Source organism: Haliotis asinina, chromosome 12 (genome assembly GCF_037392515.1).
Source record: "Haliotis asinina isolate JCU_RB_2024 chromosome 12, JCU_Hal_asi_v2, whole genome shotgun sequence".
In the NCBI taxonomy this organism is placed as follows: domain Eukaryota; kingdom Metazoa; phylum Mollusca; class Gastropoda; order Lepetellida; family Haliotidae; genus Haliotis; species Haliotis asinina.
The window spans coordinates 38,484,596-38,494,246 of NC_090291.1; positions in this window are offsets into that span (position 1 = coordinate 38,484,596).

Genomic DNA, 9,651 nt, shown 5'->3' on the forward strand with positions numbered 1-9,651 from the left:
AAGTCTGACAGTCAAGTAAAAGTAATACCATGTTTAAAGAAAACATTCTTTCAATAGATTCAAGACATGTAGATTGCAAAAGTGGACAGTAAGCTATAGTGCTTTCGTTATGCACTGCATTTATCCCTTTTGCTAATATTCAGGAGCATTATTATGCATTTACATATCACACGTATCCAGCAGTTCCCACGATCCCGCTCATATGCTCTTTGTTTGTTCCGCGACTAAAATCCGTATGCTTTCGAGTTGTTATTCCCAACTCCTTGGGGGATGTATATCAGCAGTTGCCATAGGCTGCTAGAATATTGGAACATTCACTTTTCCATATTTATGCATACATATATCCTGTACAAACACGCACATGCATTTGAACCATAGTAGGTGTTGTTATTGAAGAATTTGTCAGCTTGTCATTCTAAAGCCACGGGTAAATATGCCACATGGTGATACAATGTGTGATCTTGCTGTGACACTGGTAAAGGCGGCGTAAAACAACTCACGCGCTATTGAGGAGCTACAATACTTGATTTTCAGCTGATTTTCAATTTGACTGATTCTTGTTGGAAAGATAACACTTTGATTTACAGAAGAACCTGTATATGTTCAGTCTGTGCCTATACACCGTCCGATTGTCAGAGAAAATGTGAACCCTTGACTTGATTCTAGCCTGACGAGGGGCGGTGGAGTAGCCACGTGGTTAAAACGCTCGCTCGTAACGCCAAAGACCCTGGTTCGATTCCCTACATTGGTACAATATATGAAGCCCACTTCTAGCGTCTCGCGCAGTGATATTGCTGGAGTAATGCTAAAAGCGGCATTAACACATACTCACTCACTGTTAGTGTGCACACGAGTTGGTGTATATAATTGCATGCCCTATTGATTCCATGTGTATCTTATCACATTGTAGTTCAGGAAAAAATAACACCCCTGGACATAAACGTGTACTTGGATCTCGCTTGGATTCTGTGTGATTTTCCTCATGATGTAGATTTATAGTTTGTGTTTTCAAGCGTACAGGGCACACGAAGTGTGTAAAGTCAAGATTGTTTATTATATTTAAAAAAACCAATAAACTTCTTTTACGACGAACACTCTCATATCTATCTTACGGGCAACGAATTGTCCTCGGTTCTAGCCACTGCTGTACTCGAAATGCGTGTAAATTTATAACGAATTACCCTTATAACGAATTCCCCATATAACGAACTACCCTTATAACGAACTAAGATCATTGTAACGTTGTAACGGTAGCTTGCTGAATAGCAGCATAGAGATATTACATGGTTACCATTTCATTAAGTCCACGGGCACGGGTTTGCAGGAGGCACACGCAAAAACACGACTCAGTATGGGATTCGAACCGACGGTCGGCGTTTCCTAAGGTACGAGTGGGTCCATCTTGACACTGGAAATCGAAAACGTCCAACGAGTAATACTCGATACCCTACACTTTGGTTCTTCCCTAATCACATGTTGACTCATCCAATTAACAAATGGGCTTTCTGAGGAAACTTGGAGCTTGATATAGACAAGATTCAGATTTGATTTTTTATTTGAGTTTGTATGTTTTTACATAATTTACGCATTTTCACGTGTATGTTATTAGCATTTGTATTGCTAATTATAGGCTGTTGCTAGAAATTTTAATATCATTTTTGTATCTTTAATAATAGGTGGGGTATGAATGAATTAATGCGACCGCTCGTCAAGCAGTATAACCCCTAGGTTCGATTCCAAACATAGGTACACTGTGTGAAGTCCATATCTGGTGTCCCCTCCGTCATATTGGTACGGACGTCCTTAAACAATACTCACTACAGCATTTTCCAGTATAAAACACTCTCATGGGTTTTATTGTGTTTTGTTTTGCGTATAGTTTAGTGATATACACCATGAGCATCAATGTATGTAAATGAGATGACGAATTCCCCCCCCCCCCCCCCAACTTCCACCACCATCCCCAGACACACACACACAGACAGACACACAGACAGACACACACACACACACACACACACACACACACACACACACACACACACACACTCCCCACACACACCCCAAAAAAGAGACAAACCAAAAAAAAACCCCCAAAAGTAATTAAATAAATATTTAAATAAATAAAACACAACACAAAGTATTTCCTCATAAGCTTATGTTGTGTCATTTCATAAGAAAGAACCACTTTTGTTTTTCAGTTTATACACTAGTACTGAAAAGGACAAGCCAATACTCAATCTACGTGACTCGGTATGGGTTTGTAATCATCTATTGACTCAATCGCCAATTTCCTCCTAGAGAATGCATAATGTATACATTTTCCTCATACACGATAAATAATGACACTTGATATCGTATTCAAACAAAATCTCTCATTCCTTTAGTTTGAAATAAAGGCGTTTGTATACTAATTGTGTTAAAGGTCATATGCAACCAAAAAATCATAATCATAAAAACACAGTTTTCACTTGTTCATGATACATAAAAAGCATTGGTGATTGTGAAAAAACAAATAACAAAATTATAATCTTAATCCAAATACATTAGTCAGGCTTTTTAAAGTATATTGATTGATGACAACCTTTGAGCATGTTTACTTCTGCAATATATATACTACTTCTGCAACACACACACACACACAAACAGAGAGAGAGAGAGAGAGAGAGAGAGAGAGAGAGATAAGAATGGCGTCGTGATATCAAGGCAGTGTGACGTCATTCTTAAAAGGTGTACTTGATCGCCTGATAAAGTACTGTTGGCGCCTTTGATCTTTTAGCAACGCATCTCAGAATAAACGACAATGTTACACACGAGGGAGAAAATATCGGGGTAGTATTTTCCGTAACGATGTCCTATGGCAAAATGCCACTTTGTCTTGGTGACGTGACGTCATGAACAATGCTATGACATCACGTTTTTCCGTGACGTTGCGTTCTACATACAGCGACGTCAGGTAGCCAGCCAGTGTTTGAAAGTAGATTTGGGTTTATGTTCCTCAATTCGACGACTTCGGTAATCAACAGAATATCATATTCGTGCCTATATCGTACTATGTTTACAACACTCGTGCCTAAATACTAAGTATTGGTATATCCCTCGCCCAAGGTATCAGTAATTCCTTTACACAAGAAGGGTTCCGTAAATGAATGTGGCAACTATAGACCTGTCGCCCTTTTGAGTTGCGTATCTGAAGTTTTCGAAAAGTGTGTTCATAAATACTTGTTTAATTGTTTCAGAGATAATAATGCAATTAGTACAATGCAATCCGGATTTATTAGTGAAGATTCTACAGCTTATCAGTCAATGGATTTGTACAATTTCATTGCAAGTGCTTTGGATAAAGGTAAAAAAGCAAGAGCAGTGTTCTGTGATATAAGTAAAGCATTTGACAAAGCATGGCATGGGGACTTTTAAATAAATTATAGTCATTTGGAATTAGTGGTAAACTGAATGACTAAATAGTTATCTAAGTGACAGAGTCCAGAAGGTACTTATAAAGGGACATAACTCTAAATATATTCCTGTGTTGGCAGGTGTTCCTCAAGGTTCCGTTCTAGGGACTCTATTATTCTTAACATATATTAATGAACTTGTGGATACTATTCATCGTAACATACGTCTTTTTGCTGACGACACATCCTTGTATGTAATGATAGAAGACCCTGTTTTAACAGCAGTCTTAATGACGACTTACAAAGGATATCAATTTGGGCGAATAAATGCCAAGTCAAATTCGACCTCGAAAAAAAACCCCCGGAAACACTTCAATTTAGCAGAAAAGAGAATGCCACCCCCAAACCCCCATTATTCATGCAATGGGTTTCTATAAATGAAGTTGATGGACATAAACACTTAGATCAAAAGGATGCTAATTGGGCTTCTCCAATAATAGTTTTGTAGATAGAGTTACTCTGATAAACTGCTTGAGAAGTTTGAAATATCGTTTATCGCGTATAGGTCACTTCAGATTATGTACCAGTCTTTAATCCTGCCGATATCTGATTTTTGCAGTCACGTTTGGGACAACCGCACCTCAGCTCAGAATACCGTTTTAGAAAAATTACAGATAAATGCATTAAGGACAATTTGGGGCAACAAGAGGAACACGCCATAACAAACTATATAACAAGAGGAACAAGCCATAACAAACTATATGCAGAAACTAAGTTCATTCCTCTTATTGAGAGAAGATGTATACAAAAATTAACCCCCTTCCATAAAATGATAAACGGCAAAGCACCCGACTACTTATGTACTCTTGTCCCAAACAGCCTTTCGGCCAGTAATTCATACAACTTAAGAGATTCCCCAAACTAACAAAAACATTCGCGTAAAAGCAATTCTTTATTTAAGATCCTTTTATCAAGTACAGTAGATCTTTGGAATGCTTTACCAAACGATGTTAAAATGATACAACCCCCCCCCAAAAAAAAAAAAAAAAAAAAAAACAACCAAAAAAAAAACAACCAAAAAAACAAAACAAAACAAAAAAAACACTGATTGAAAAATAACCCCTCAGCCTGGATATACATTTGGATTTGATCTGAATTATGCAAGTCGTCAAATTATTCTCTGCAGGCTTCGTCTACGCTGTAGTGATTTGAACTATCATAAATTTGAAAGACACCTTTCAAACGATCCTTCCTGTTCTTGTGGCACTAATTGTCTGTCCTAATTACACTGTACTAAGAAATGATGCAGAATATTACAAAAGTGGAAACAGTTTAAAGACAGTCTTATATGGAAACCGTGAATTATCTGATCTTGATAATTTAGCCATCTTAAAATCGGTCTACCTCTTCGTCACTGCTTCTTGCAGATTTGATACTATGTGTGGTAGAGAATCATTAGCTTTAAGAAATATATTGGTTGCTTCTGAAACATTAACCATCAACTAGATTCGTGTGCATTAACCTTGTGGTTTGTCATGTGACAATCCTGTATTTGAACTTTGGTTTATTTACCTATAAAGTGCATTGGAGAGGTATTAACACAAGCTTCTAGCTTGTTTGCCAGCCCACTCGTTTGAAATGTGTTCGCTTACACCAGGGAGACTCTATTCCTACACTCTGTACAGTGAATGAGTGAGTGAGCATAGTTTTACCCCTGCTTTCAGCATTATATCAACAATATGTAGGCAGGTAACACAATAACATGGTTTCACAGACTTACCGGTTGGGGAATCGAACCCAGTGGGATGACTAAATATTTTATCCTGGAGGAGCCCAACTGCCCAGATTCAGACAGAACATCTGCCATTGCTCATGGCTTATTCACTGCTTACTTAACAGCAAATGCTACAATGTTCGCACATATAATGCCAGCCAGTGAATTATGCTGGGTGGGCAAATCAATGTGCAGCCCCTGAAAGTTGGACCTAACCACATTAGCCATACGGTGGAGCCTTTACCAAAGGATGGCTAGCTGGAGACCAATGTGACACTGAATCACCACAGGATCAGTCATACTTCTGAGTCAGTTATAGCTAGATTTTCACAAAGGTACTTCAAACCCACAATTGGTAGATCCTAAAATGCCTTTAGCAATATTCCAGCAATATCCTGGTAAGGAACCCCAGAAATGGGCTTCAAACCCTGTACAAATGAGGGGAATTGAACCCTGTTCTTTGATGAGGAGCAAACACTCTCACCAATAAGGTACTCCCACTGTGCTCATTCTGACAATAGGTCAAAGACATTGTGAGCATATTCCACAGTCAAACCTGTTTCCATTCTCATCAATTCAGTGGTTTCACCAAGGACTATGACATAAGCTTATTTGAGTTCACTGTGAAGGCAATGTATTACCTTACTAAAATATAGAAATATATATTTTAGTAAATTTTATTCAACAAATTTAACAAATAACAGCACTAAAAATTCTAACAACTATACATCATTGCAACTTTTCAAATATAATGTACTAGATGTAATCAGAAAAGGAAATGGCTACACAAACATATGTACAATATATTTTTGTTGTTGGGAGGATAGACCTGTGATATGCTTTTTAACACTGTTCTTTTCTGTTGGCAACATGACCTATATGACAAAATGAAATAAATGTCTTCTCACCCCCATCCCCTGAAGACTGACCTAGTCTCAGCTCCTCTCACCTGTTCATCAAAGATTAAAGGTTTAGTTTGGTTGTTGTTTAAAAACCACACTCAGCAATATTGCAGCTACATGGTTGTCTGTAAATAATCATGCCTGGGTCAGACAATCCAATGATCGAAAGCTTGATCAATGCAATTGGGATATGATAACTTTGTCAGCGAAGTCAGGAAGCCTGACCATCCTATCTGTTAGTTGCCTCTTACAACAAGCATGGGGTGGTGGATATCAACCTAACCCAGATCTTCATGGGTTTGTCCCATCACCTATGTATCTATCACAGATCAATTGTTAATGAGTTCATATGTGCTGTATTATATGCTGCTGGGAGAATCCACAAAATTGCCCACAGTATGTCCAACATGCTCCTAGGCAAATGTTGGATGGCATGTGAGTGAGTGAGTGAGTGAGTGAGCGAGTAGGTGAGTGTTGTTTAATGCTGCATCAGCAATTTTACAGCTATACATAGCAAATGTGTTAGAGGAGTGGCCCTTTGATGATATTATGTCAGTTTAATGGGAGGCGAGCCCAGAGATAGGTAGACTGAAAATGTTTCCCACTTTCAAACAGCCAACAAAGCAAAAGAAAAAACTGAATATTTTTTCTAGTTTGCTGAAACACCAGAACTCTAGAAAATGTCCCCAAACTATTCCAGATCGTTATAGCAATTTAAGGAGGTTGGATACAAAATATCAAAATGTCAAGAAATTGCTAAATCTGGTATCATTGAGTAGAAAAATGTGTCCCCAATCAGTACACGTTGGTTGAAAAGTTGCGGCCAACTGTGGTGCAGGAAAATCAAATTTCAAGTCAGTATTTACGATTTGACACAATAATAAATAATATTGATTAATCAACGAAAAAAATATTTTTATCATAACAAGATGTTTTTTTTTATAGACTGAATTTCTATCCAGTAAATTTACACTTGATTATTATTAAGAAAATATGTTAACAGAGGATATCAACATTATCTCCAATTACAACGGCATACACAATAAGGGGAGGTAACTCTCGCTCTTATCTCAACTTCTGTGGCCAAAACATCATAAAGGTATCATTAAAAGCAATGAAATGGGAGAAACAACAGTGTAACACAAAAACACGCTCCTACTATCACATCCCTTTGCACACAGCATGCGCACAAACCGTGGTATCCAACTTCTTTATGCAGAAACTTTGACAACCAATACCCATTGTGGAAAAGAGATCAAGGTACATGCATAAGTTTTAGATGGACTGATGGTAAGATCTGATGGAGAGCTGCTCAAAAGTCCAAATGAGCGCAATTAGATCCTTTAATAATATGGTTATAAATAGGAATGTCAGATCACACAAACTACAATAATCAGAAGAAAATGATGCAAGTACCTGCTAATTGAAGAGGCACAAGGCTTTATAGAAAGTCCCAGGAAAAGACACAAGTCTTTGAGACACCACTTGCCATAATGATGTCACTACAACTCAACAAACTGAATCAGCTTCAGTGCACCTCTGTAATATCTGATCATGCTTTTTCAGTTTACCATGTTTACAGTCCCATGTTCTGGAAGCCTCTTCTTCAGAATTAAGGGCCACTGTATCTAAGGAAGATTTCTCCTCAAAGTGTCTCCTCAAAACCAAACCCTTTCACATTACCTTTTAGCTAGACTGTATGGATTTTGTCTGTACAGTTCTGATTTTGTCAGACTGCCAGCGAGCACCTTTTGTGGACACAAGGCGCTATATAAATAGATTATTATTACTACTAATGAGTATCAGTCTCAAGATTTAACATCACACTCAGAGACTGGCAGTTTCAAACAGGGCACCAATCATTATCATATGATGGCAAATACTTGCTACTGACCACCAAGAAGATGTGTGTCATATATACAGTATTTCACAGGAAATGAAGGGCCATCTTAAAAATATATAGCAGAAAAATTAAGGAATATGTAGTTTCTCAAATGTAATAACTGTTATCTCTCATTCCAACCAATTATCTTATTATCTTAACAAAATATTATAATGAGTTGTATTCCTGGCATGTCTTCTGTCATGGCAAAACATTCTACATTAATGGACATGACATAAGAATATGACAATATAAAAATATGTGGTATTCAATATACATGTATGTACACTTCAAGCACAGACAGAAACATGATGTGACAAATGAAGCTGCCTTTCAAAAATGCTTAACAGACAATCATGACAATGGACTATTTACATAGAAGTGAAAGAAATAACACGTCTGTTGTCTGTTTTCTTGTGATTCTCATCTCCAACGTAAACCAACAAGATAGTGGATGGGAAAGCTGACCGAGGTTTTTTTCAACTAAGAGTATCTTCTATCATGTTTGGGCAATTATTTATACTACTGAGGGGGGAATAATGAAATGAAAACATTTAATATTTCACTTTGGAATGACAATCCTGGGGTTGCAGGAGATGGGAAACTTAGAAAAACATGGACTGGCAAAGTGCTGTCTTCACATGTTGAAACAAGTGATGCATTTACAACATGTGTAATGTCATCAAACTCACACTTTCAGCTCGTTTTTAGTGAACTGATATATCTCCTTAAAAACATGTTTCCAAGAAAGGATATTAATAAAGAATATCTAACAACATTATACTGTCGAAATTACAACAGTACATCTGGTACAGATGAACAGGTATCTTCAAGTTGATGACTTTAACATGACAACAGCGAGTGAGTGAGTTGGGTTTTACGCTACTTTTAGCAATATTCCAGCAATATCACAGTGGAGGACTTCAGAAATGGGCTTCACAAATTGTACTGAACCTATGTCTCCATGTGATGAGTGAATGCTTTAACTACTAGACAACTCCACCGCCTCCAATAAGACAACAGATGCCTGTGCACAGACATAAACACCATTAAGTAAGTGAGGGAGTGAGTGAGTTTAGTTTTACGCCGCACACAGCAATATTCCACCTATATGGCGGCGGTCTGTAAATAATTGAGTCTGGACCAGACAATCCAGTGATAAACAACATGAGCATCGATCTGCACAATTTGGAACCGATGACATATGTCAAACAAGTCAGCGTGTCTGACCACCGGATCCTGTCAGTCGCCTCTTATGACAAGCACAGTCCCCTTTTATGGCAAGCATAGGTTGCTGAAGGCCTATTCTACTCCGGGACCTTCATGGGTCAAACATCTACTTGAATTAATATGTTCCTTTGCACAAAACACATTCTCTTTTGACACAGATTTAACCTGGGTTCTTCATTAGCTGAAGGCCTATTCTACCCTGGGACCTTCACGGGTCTAAACACCATTGACAAAACAACCAATAAGCTGAACAACATAAAGGGAAGCACACTTCCTGCATGGTCCTTTTAACCAACTCACAATGTAAATCCCCTAGATGATTTCAGCATGTTCAGTGTGACTGGGTTTGTTCTTTACGTTGGGAATACTGGTTCTTGACGTCTTGAATGAAACTTGAAGTCATCAATTTGATCACCATAACGTGTTTGTGCAATTTTTGTGGTATTTAGCAATATGGCGGGTTTATCA